Here is a 12,265-nt window from a genome sequence, read left to right as displayed (position 1 = left end):
CCATACTTTTCATGGAGCAGTTCTGAAACACTCTTTCTGTATAAAATGCAAGAGGACATTCGGAGCGCTAAGATGGTAATAGTGGAAAAAGGAATATCTTCAAATATAAACTACAAAGAAGCATTCTGTGAAACTTCTTTCTGTTCTGTGCATTCAACTAACAGAGTTGAACCTTAGTTTTGATTGAGCAGTTCTGAAACACTCTTTCTGTAGAAACTGTAAGTGGACATTTGGAGCGTTAAGACGTCTATAGTGGAAAAAGGAATATCTTCAAATAAAAACTACACAGAAGCATTCTCTGAAACTTCTTTTTGTTCTGTGCATTCAACTAACAGAGTTGAACCTTACCTTTGATTGAGCAGTTCTTAAACACTCTTTCTGTAGAAACTGCAAGTGGACATTCGGAGCGCTAAGAGGCCTTTAGTGGAAGAAGGAATATCTCCAAATAAAAACTACACAGAAGCATTCTCTGAAACTTCTTTCTGTTCTCCGCATTGAACTAACAGAGTTGAGCCTTACTTTTTAGGGAGCAGTTCTGAAACACTCTTTCTGTGGAAACTGCAAGTGGACATTCGGAGCGCTAAGAGTCCTATATTGGAAAAAGGAATATCTTCAAATAAAAACTACCCAGAAGCATTCTGTGAAACTTCCTTCTGATCTGTGCATTCAGCTAACAGATTTAAACCCATACTTTTCATGGGCCAGTTCTGAAACACCCTTTCTATAGAAAATGCAAGAGGACATTTGGAGCGCTAAGACGGTAATAGTGGAAAAAGGAATATCTTCAAATAGAAACTACACAGAAGCATTCTCTGAAACTACTTTCTGTTCCGTGCATTCAACTAACAGAGTTGAATCTTACTTTTGATTGAGCAGTTCTGAAACACTCTTTCTGTAGAAACTGCAAGTGGACATTCGGAGCGCTAAGAGGCCAATAGTGGAAAAATGAATAGCTTCAAATAAAATCTACACAGAAGCTTTCTGTGAAACTACTTTTTTTCTGTGCATTCAACTAATAGAGTTGAAACTTACTTTTGATTGAGCCGTTCTGAAACACTCTTTCTGCAGAAACTGCAATTGGACATTCGGAGCCCTAAGAGTCCTATATTGGAAAAAGGAATATCTTCAAATAAAAACTACACGGAAGCATTCTGTGAAACTTCTTTCTGATCTGTGCATTCAACTAACAGAGTTAAACCATACTTTTGATTGAGCAATTCTGAAACACTCTTTTTGTAGAAAATGCAAGTGAACATTCGGAGCGCTAAGAGGGTGACAGTAGAAAAAGGAATATCTTAAAATATAAACTACACAGAAGCATTCTGTGAAACTTCTTTCTCTTCTGTGCATTCAACTAACAGAGTTGAACCTTACTTTTGATTGAGCAGTTCTGAAACACTCTTTCTGTAGAAACTGCAGGTGGACATTCGGAGCGTTAAGACGTCTAGTGGAAAAAGGAATATCTTCAAATAAAAAGTACACAGAAGCATTCTCTGAAACTTCTTTTTGTTCTGTGCATTCAACTAACAGAGTTGAACCTTACCTTTGATTGAGCAGTTCTGAAACACTCTTTCTGTAGAAACTGCAAGTGGACATTCGGAGCGCTAAGAGGCCTTTAGTGGAAAAAGGAATATCTCCAAATAAAAACTACACAGAAGCATTCTCTGAAACTTCTTTCTGTTCTCCGCATTCAACTAACAGAGTTGAGCCTTACTTTTGAGGGAGCAGTTCTGAAGCACTCTTTCTGTAGAAACTGCAAGTGGACATTCGGAGCGCTAAGAGGCGTATAGTGGAAAAACGAATAGCTTCAAATAAAACTACACAGAAGCTTTCTGTGAAACTTCTTTCTGTTCTGTGCATTCAACTGACAGAGTTGAATCTTACTTTTGATTCAGCCATTCTGAAACACTCTTTCTGTAGAAACTGCAATTGGACATTCGGAGCGCTAAGAAGCCTATATTGGAAAAAGGAATATCTTCAAATAAAAACTACCCAGAAGCATTCTGTTAAACTTCTTTCTGATCTGTGCATTCAGCTAACAGATTGAAACCATACTTTTCATGGAGCAGTTCTGAAACACTCTTTCTGTATAAAATGCAAGAGGACATTCGGAGCGCTAAGATGGTAATAGTGGAAAAAGGAATATCTTCAAATATAAACTACAAAGAAGCATTCTGTGAAACTTCTTTCTGTTCTGTGCATTCAACTAACAGAGTTGAACCTTACCTTTGATTGAGCAGTTGTGAAACACTCTTTCTGTAGAAACTGCAAGTGGACATTCGGAGCGCTAAGAGGCCTTTAGTGGAAAAAGGAATATCTCCAAATAAAAACTACACAGAAGCATTCTCTGAAACTTCTTTCTGTTCTCCGCATTGAACTAACAGAGTTGAGCCTTACTTTTTAGGGAGCAGTTCTGAAACACTCTTTCTGTAGAAACTGCAAGTGGACATTCGGAGCGCTAAGAGTCCTATATTGGAAAAAGGAATATCTTCAAATAAAAACTACCCAGAAGCATTCTGTGAAACTTCCTTCTGATCTGTGCATTCAGCTAACAGATTTAAACCATACTTTTCATGGGCCAGTTCTGAAACACCCTTTCTGTAGAAAATGCAAGAGGACATTCGGAGCGCTAAGACGGTAATAGTGGAAAAAGGAATATCTTCAAATAGAAACTACACAGAAGCATTCTCTGAAACTACTTTCTGTTCCGTGCATTCAACTAACAGAGTTGAATCTTACTTTTGATTGAGCAGTTCTGAAACACTCTTTCTGTAGAAACTGCAAGTGGACATTCGGAGCGCTAAGAGGCCAATAGTGGAAAAATGAATAGCTTCAAATAAAATCTACACAGAAGCTTTCTGTGAAACTACTTTTTTTCTGTGCATTCAGCTAATAGAGTTGAAACTTACTTTTGATTGAGCCGTTCTGAAACACTCTTTCTGCAGAAACTGCAATTGGACATTCGGAGCCCTAAGAGTCCTATATTGGAAAAAGGAATATCTTCAAATAAAAACTACACGGAAGCATTCTGTGAAACTTCTTTCTGATCTGTGCATTCAACTAACAGAGTTAAACCATACTTTTGATTGAGCAATTCTGAAACACTCTTTTTGTAGAAAATGCAAGTGAACATTCGGAGCGCTAAGAGGGTGACAGTAGAAAAAGGAATATCTTAAAATATAAACTACACAGAAGCATTCTGTGAAACTTCTTTCTCTCTGTGCATTCAACTAACAGAGTTGAACCTTACTTTTGATTGAGCAGTTCTGAAACACTCTTTCTGTAGAAACTGCAGGTGGACCTTCGGAGCGTTAAGACATCTATAGTGGAAAAAGGAATATCTTCAAATTAAAAGTACACCGAAGCATTCTCTGAAACTTCTTTTTGTTCTGTGCATTCAACTAACAGAGTTGAACCTTACCTTTGATTGAGCAGTTCTGAAACACTCTTTCTGTAGAAACTGCAAGTGGACATTCGGAGCGCTAAGAGGCCTTTAGTGGAAAAAGGAATATCTCCAAATAAAAACTACACAGAAGCATTCTCTGAAACTTCTTTCTGTTCTCCGCATTGAACTAACAGAGTTGAGCCTTACTTTTGAGGGAGCAGTTCTGAAGCACTCTTTCTGTAGAAACTGCAAGTGGACATTCGGAGCGCTAAGAGGCGTATAGTGGAAAAACGAATAGCTTCAAATAAAACTACACAGAAGCTTTCTGTGAAACTTCTTTCTGTTCTGTGCATTCAACTAACAGAGTTGAATCTTACTTTTGATTCAGCCATTCTGAAACACTCTTTCTGTAGAAACTGCAATTGGACATTCGGAGCGCTAAGAAGCCTATATTGGAAAAAGGAATATCTTCAAATAAAAACTACCCAGAAGCATTCTGTTAAACTTCTTTCTGATCTGTGCATTCAGCTAACAGATTGAAACCATACTTTTCATGGAGCAGTTCTGAAACACTCTTTCTGTATAAAATGCAAGAGGACATTCGGAGCGCTAAGATGGTAATAGTGGAAAAAGGAATATCTTCAAATATAAACTACAAAGAAGCATTCTGTGAAACTTCTTTCTGTTCTGTGCATTCAACTAACAGAGTTGAACCTTACTTTTGATTGAGCAGTTCTGAAACACTCTTTCTGTAGAAACTGCAAGTGGACATTTGGAGCGTTAAGACGTCTATAGTGGGAAAAGGAATATCTTCAAATAAAAACTACACAGAAGCATCCTCTGAAACTTCTTTTTGTTCTGTGCATTCAACTAACAGAGTTGAACCTTACCTTTGATTGAGCAGTTCTTAAACACTCTTTCTGTAGAAACTGCTAGTGGACATTCGGAGCGCTAAGAGGCCTTTAGTGGAAAAATGAATATCTCCAAATAAAAACTACACAGAAGCATTCTCTGAAACTTCTTTCTGTTCTCCGCATTGAACTAACAGAGTTGAGCCTTACTTTTGAGGGAGCAGTTCTGAAACACTCTTTCTGTGGAAACTGCAAGTGGACATTCGGAGCGCTAAGAGTCCTATATTGGAAAAAGGAATATCTTCAAATAAAAACTACCCAGAAGCATTCTGTGAAACTTCCTTCTGATCTGTGCATTCAGCTAACAGAGTTAAACCATACTTTTCATGGGCCAGTTCTGAAACACCCTTTCTGTAGAAAATGCAAGAGGACATTTGGAGCGCTAAGACGGTAATAGTGGAAAAAGGAATATCTTCAAATAGAAACTACACAGAAGCATTCTCTGAAACTACTTTCTGTTCCGTGCATTCAACTAACAGAGTTGAATCTTACTTTTGATTGAGCAGTTCTGAAACACTCTTTCTGTAGAAACTGCAAGTGGACATTCGGAGCGCTAAGAGGCCAATAGTGGAAAAATGAATAGCTTCAAATAAAAACTACACAGAAGCTTTCTGTGAAACTACTTTTTTTCTGTGCATTCAACTAACAGAGTTGAACCTTACCTTTGATTGAACAGTTCTGAAACTCTCTTTCTGTAGAAACTGCAAGTGGACATTCGGAGTGCTAAGAGGCCTGTAGTGGAAAAGAATATCTGCAAATAAAAACTACACAGAAGCATTCTCTGAAACTTCTTTCTGTTCTCTGCAATAAACTCACAGAGTTGAGCATTACTTTTGATTGAAGAGTTCTGAAACACTCTTTCTGTAGAAACTGCAAGTGGACATTCGGAGCGCTAAAAGGCGTATAGTGTGAAAACGAATATCTTCAAATAAAACTACACAGAAGCATTCTGTGAAACTTCTTTCTCTTCTGTGCATTCAACTAACAGAGTTGAACCTTACTTTTGATTGAGCCGTTCTGAAACACTCTTTCTGTAGAAACTGTAATTGGTCATTCTGAGTGCTAAGAGGCCTATATTGGGAAAAGGAATATCTTCAAATAAAAATTACACAGAAGCATTCTGTGAAACATTTTTCTGATCTGTGCATTCAACTAACAGAGTTAAACCATACTTTTGCTTGAGCAGTTCTGAAACAGACTTTCTGTAGAAACTGCAGTGGACATTCGGAGTCGTAAGAGGCCTACAGTGGAAAAACGAATATCTTCAAAGAAATACTACACAGAAGCATTCTGTGAAACTTCTTTCTGTTCTGTGCATTCAACTAACAGAGTTGAAGCTTACTTTTGATTGAGACGTTCTGAAACACTCTTCCTGTAGAAACTGCAAATGGACATTCGGAGCGCTAAGTGGCGTATAGTGGAAAAACCAATATCTTCATATGAAACTACACAGAAGCATTCTGTGAAACTTCTTTCTGTTCCGTGCATTCAGGTAACAGAGTTAAACCATACTTTTGATTGAGCAGTTCTGAAACACTCTTTCTGTAGAAAATGCAAGTGAACATTCAGAGCGCTATGAGGCCTATATTGGAAAAAGCACTATCTTTAAATAAAAACTACACAGAAGCATTCTGTGAAACTTCTTTCTAATCTGTGCATTCAGGTAACAGAGTTCAACCATACCTTTGATTGAGCAGTTCTGAAACACTCTTTCCGTAGAAAATGCAACTGGACATTCAGAGCGCTAAGAGGATAATAGTGGAAAAAGGAATATCTTCAAATATAAACTACACAGAAGCATTCTCTGAAACTTCTTTCTGTTCTGTGCATTCAACTAACAGAGTTGAACCTTACTCTTGATTGAGCAGTTCTGAAACACTCCTTCTGTAGAAACTGCAATTGGACATTCGGAGCGCTAAGAGGCCTATAATGGAAAAAGGAATATCTTCAATTAAAAACTACACAGAGGCATTCTGTGAAACTGCTTTCAGATCTGTGCATTCAACTAACAGAGTTGAACCTTACCTATGATTGACCAGTTCTGAAACACTCTTTCTGTACAAACTGCATGTGGACATTCGGAGCGCTAAGAGGCCTATGGTGGAAAAAGGAATATCTCCAAATAAAAACTACACAGAAGCATTATCTGAAACTTCTTTCTGTTCTCTGCATTCAACTAACAGAGTTGAGCCTTACTTTTGATAGAGCAGTTCTGAAACACTCTTTCTGTAGAAACTGCAAGTGGACATTCGGAATGCTAAGAGGCCTGTAGTGGAAAAACGAATATCTTCAAATAAAAACTACACAGAAGCATTCTGTGAAACATCTTTCTGTTCCATGTATTCAACTAACAGAGTTGAACCTTACTTTTAATTGAGCAGTTCTGAAACACTCTTTCTGTAGATACTGCAAGTGGACATTCGGAGCGCTAAGAGGCCTATACTGGAAAAAGGAATATCTTCAAATAAAAACTACACAGAAGCATTCGGTGAAACTTCTTCCTGTTCTGTGCATTCAACCAACAGAGTTGAACCTTACCTTTGATTGAGCAGTTCTGAAACACTCTTTCGGTAGAAACTGCAAGTGGAAATTCGGAGCGCTATGAGGCATATAGTGGAAAAAGGAATATCTCCAAATAAAAACTACACAGAACATTCTCTGAAAATACTTTCTGTTCTCTGCATTCACCTAACAGAGTTGAGCCTTACTTTTCATTGACCAGTTCTGAAACAGTCTTTCTGTAGATACTGCAAGTGGACATTCGAAGCGCTAAGAGGCGTGTAGTGGAAAAACGAATATCTTCAAATAAAACTGCACAGAAGCATTATGTGAAACTTCTTTCTGTTCTGTGCATTCAGCTAACAGAGTTGAACCTTACTTTTGATTGAGCAGTTCTGAAACACTCTTGCTGTAGAAAATTCAAGTGGACATTCGAGTGCTAAGCGTGTAATAGTGGAAAAAGGAATATCTTCAAATATAAACTACACAGAAGCATTCTCTGAAACTTCTTTCCGTTCTGTGCATTCAACTAACAGAGTTGAACCTTACTTTTGATTGAGCAGTTCTGAAACACTCTTTCTGTAGAAACTGCAAGTGGTCATTCCGAGGGCTAAGGGGCCTGTAGTGGAAAAACGAATATCTTCAAATAAAAACTACACAGAAAAATTCTGTGAAATTTCTTTTGTTCTGTGCATTCAAGTAACATAGTTGAACGTTAACTTTTATTGAGCTGTTCTGAAACGCTCTTTCTGTAGAAACTGCAGGTGGACATTTGGAGCGCTAAGAGGCCTATAGTAGAAAAAGGAATATCTGCAAATAAAAACTACACAGAAGCATTGTCTGAAACTTCTTTCTGTTCTCTGCATTAAACTAACAGAGTTGAGCCTTACTTTTGAAGGAGCAGTTCTGAAACACTCTTTCTGTAGAAACTGCAATTGGACATTTGGAGCGCTAAGAGGCGTATAGTGGAAAAAGGAATATTTTCAATTAAAAACTACACTGAAACATTCTGTGAAACTGCTTTCTGTTCTGTGCATTCAACTAACAGAGTTGAACCTTACTTTTGATTGAGCAGTTCGGAAACACTCTTTCTGTAGAAACATCAATATGACATTCTGATCGCTAAGAGGCCTATATTGGAAAAAGGAATGTCTTCAAATAGAAACTACACAGAAGCATTCTGTGAAACTTCTTTCTGATCTGTGCATTCAACTAACAGAGTGAAACCATACTTTGCTTGAGCAGTTCTGAAACAGTCTTTCTGCAGAAAATGGAAGTGGACATTCGGAGCGCTAAGAGGGTAATAGTGGAAAAAGGAATATCTTCAAATATAAACTACAAAGAAGCGTTCTGTGAAACTTCTTTCTTTTCTGTGCATTCAACTAACAGAGTTGAACCTTACTTTTGATTGAGCAGTTCTGAAACACTCTTTCTGTAGAAACTGCAAGTGGACATTCGGAGCGCTAAGAGACCTATAGTGGAAATAGGAACATCTCCAAATAAAAACTACACAGAAACACTCTCTGAAACTTCTTACTGTTCTCTGCATTCAACTAACAGAGTTGAGCCTTACTTTTGATTGAGCAGTTCTGAAACACTCTTTCTGTAGAAAGTGCAAGAGGATATTCGGAGCCGTAACAGGCCTATAGTGGAAAAAGGAATATCTTCAATTAAAAACTACACAGAAGCATTCTGTGAAACTGCTTTCTGATCTGTGCATTCAACTAACAGAGTTAAATCATACTTTTGATTGAGCAGTTCTGAAACACTCTTTCTGTAGAAAATGCAAGTGGACATTCGGAGCTCTAAGAGGTTAATAGTGGAAAAAGGAATATCTTCAAATATAAACTACACAGAAGCATTCTGTGAAACTTCTTTCTGTTCTGTGCATTCAACTAACAATGTTGAACCTTACTTTTGATTGAGCAGTTCTGAAACACTCTTTCTGTAGAAACTGCAAGTGGACATTCGGAGGGCTAAGAGGCCTATAGTGGAAAAAGGAATATCTTCAAATCAAAACTACACAGAAGCATTCTGTGAAACTTCATTTTGTTCTGCTCATTCAACTAACAGAGTTGAAACTTACCTTTGTTTGAGCAGTTCTGAAACACTCTTTCTGTAGAAACAGCAATAGGACCTTCAGAGTGCTAAGAGGCCTATATTGGAAAAAGGAATATGTTCAAATAGAAACTACACAGAAGCATTCTGTGAAACTTCTTACTGTTCTGCGCATTCAACTAACAGAGTTTAGCCATACTTTTGCTTGAGCAGTTCTGAAACACTCTTTCTGTAGAAACTGCAAGTGGAGATTCGGAGCGCTAAGAGGGTAATAGTGGAAAAAGGAATATCTTCAAATAAAAACTACACAGAAGCATTCTGTGAAACTTCTTTCTGTTCTGTGCATTCAACTAACAGAGTTGAACCTTACTTTCGATTGAGCAGTTCTGAAACACTCTTTCTGTAGAAACTGCAAGTGAACATTTGGAGCGCTAAGAGGGTAATAGCGGAAAAAGGAATATCTTCAAATATAAACTACACAGAAGCCTTCTGTGAAACTTCTTTCTGTTCTGTGCCTTCAAATAACAGAGTTGAACCTTCCTTTAATTGAGCAGTTCTGAAACACTCTTTCTGTAGAAACTGCAAGTGGACATTCGGAGCGCTAAGACGCCTATAGTGCAAAAAGGAATATCTTCAAATAAAAACTACACAGAAGCATTCTGTGAAACTTCTTTGTGATCTGTGCATTCAACTAACAGAGTTTAGCCATACTTTTGCTTGAGCAGTTCTGAAACACTGTTTCTGTGGAAAATGGAAACGGACATTCGGAACGCGAAGAGGGTAATAGCGGAAAAAGTAATATCTTCAAATAAAAACTACACAGAAGCATTCTGTGAAACTTCTTTCTCTTCTGTGCATTCAACTAACAGAGTTGAACCTTACTTTTGATTGAGCAGTTCTGAAACACTCTTTCTGTAGAAACTGCAAGTGGACATTCGGAGCGCTAAGCGGCCTATAGTGGAAAAAGGAATATCTCGAAGTAAAAACTACACGGAAGGATTCTCTGAAACTTCTTTCTGTACTCTGCATTCAACTAACAGAGTTTGCCTTACTTTTGATTGAGCAGTTCTGAAACACTCTGTAGAAACTGCAAGTGGACATTTGGAGCGCTAAGAGGCCTATAGTGGAAAAACGAATATCTCCAAATAAAAACTACACAGAAGCATTCTGTGAAACCTCTTTCTGTTCTCTGCATTCAACTAACAGAGTTGAGCCTTACTTTTTATTGAGGAGTTCTGAAACACTCTTTCTGTAGAAACTGCAAGTGGACATTCGAAGCGCTAAGAGGTGCATACTGGAAAAACGAATATCGTCAAATAAAACTGCACAGAAGCATTATGCAAATCTTCTTTCTGTTCTGTGCATTGAACTAAGAGAGTTGAACCTTACTTTTGATTGAGAAGTTCTGAAACACTCTTTTTGTAGAAACTGCAAGTGAACATTCGGAGCGCTAAGAGGCCTATAGTGGAAAAAGGAATATCTCCAAATAAAAACTACACAGAAGCATTCTCTGAAACTTCTTTCTGATCTGTGCATTCAACTAACAGAGCTAAACCATACTTTTGATTGAGCAGTTCTGAAACACTCTGTAGAAAATGCAAGTGGACATTCGGAACGCTAAGAGCGTAATAGTGGAAAAAGGAATGTTTTCAAATATGAACTACACGGAAGCATTCTTTGAAACTTCTTTCTATTCTGTGCATTCAACTAACAGAGTTGAACCTTACTTTTGATTGAGCAGTTCTGAAACACTCTTTCTGTAGAAACTGCAAGTGGACATTCGGAGGGCTAAGAGGCCTATAGTGGAAAAAGGAATATCTTCAAATAGAAAGTACACAGAAGCATTCTGGGAAACTTCATTTTGTTCTGTGCATTCAACTAACAGAGTTGAAACTTACCTTTGATTGTGCAGTTCTGAGACACTCTTTCTGTAGAAACTACAAGTGGACATTCGGCACGCTAAGAGGCCTATAGTGGAAAAAGGAATATCTTCAAATAAAAACTACACAGAAGCATTCTGTGAAACTTCTTTCTGATCTGTGCATTCAACTAACATAGTTAAACCAGACTTTTGCTAGAGCAGTTTTGAAACACTCTGTAGCAACTGCAAGTGGACATTCGGAGCGTTAAGAGGGTAATAGTGGAAAAACGAATATCTTCAAATAAAATTACGCAGAAGCATTCTGTGAAACTTGTTTCTGTTCTGTGCATTCAACTAACAGAGTTGAACCTTACTTTTGATTGAGCATTTCTGAAACACTCTTTCTGTAGAAACTGCAATTTACATTCGGAGCGCTAAGAGGGCTATAGTGGAAAAAGGAATATCTTCAAATAAATACTACGCGGAAGAATTCTGTGAAACTTCTTTCTGTTCTGTGCATTCAACTGACAGACTTGAACCTTACTTTTGATTGAGTCGTTCTGAAACACTCTTTCTGTAGAAACTGCAGTTGGACATTCGGAGCGCTAAGAGGCCTATATTGGAAAAAGGAATATCTTCAAATAAAAACTACACAGAAGCATTCTGTGAAACTTCATTCTGTTCTGTGCATTCAACTAACAGAGTTGAACCTTACTTTTGATTGAGCAGTTCAGAAACACTCTTTGTGTAGAAACTGCAAGTGGACATTCGGAGCGCTAAGGGGCCTATATTGGAAAAAGGAATATCTTCAAATAAAAACTACACAGAAGCATTCTGTGAAACTTCATTCTGTTCTGTGCATTCAACTAACAGAGTTGAACCTTACTTTTGATTGTGCAGTTCAGAAACACTCTTTCTGTAGAAACTGCAAGTGGACATTCGGAGCGCTAAGACGCCTATAGCGGAAAAAGGAATATCTTCAAATAAAAACTACACAGAACCATTCTGTGAAAGTTCTTCCTGATATGTGCATTCAACTGAGAGATTTGAACGTTACTTTTGATTGAGCAGTTCTGAACACTCTTTTTGTAGAAACTGGAAGTGAACATTCTTAGCGCTTAGAGGCCTATAGTGGAAAAAGGAATATCTTCAAATAAACACTACACAGAATCATTCTGTGAAACTTCTTTCTGTTTTGTGCATTCAACTAACAGAGTTGAACCTTACTTTTGATTGAGGAGTTGTGAAACGCTCTTTCTGTGGAAACTGGAAATAGACATTCGGAGCAATATAACATGAATATATTTTCACTTTAAGCATAGGAGTATAAGAATAAGGGAACATGCCTGCAATTCCGCAACGTTTGATTTTATCTTACATGTAGTTCGTTATCCAGTCAGTAAGTGTTTGTTGTACTCGATCCTGTGCCAAGTGCTGGGAATTGAGGTATGAGGACAAAGTTGTAGAAACTCGGCCTATTGAGATTCTATTCAAAAGGCTCTCCTCAGTGTAAGTTAGTAGTCACATAAATAGACGAGATATTGACATATT

Source organism: Symphalangus syndactylus, chromosome 24 (assembly GCF_028878055.3).
Source record: "Symphalangus syndactylus isolate Jambi chromosome 24, NHGRI_mSymSyn1-v2.1_pri, whole genome shotgun sequence".
Classification (NCBI taxonomy): domain Eukaryota; kingdom Metazoa; phylum Chordata; class Mammalia; order Primates; family Hylobatidae; genus Symphalangus; species Symphalangus syndactylus.
This window is presented reverse-complemented; position numbering follows the sequence as displayed.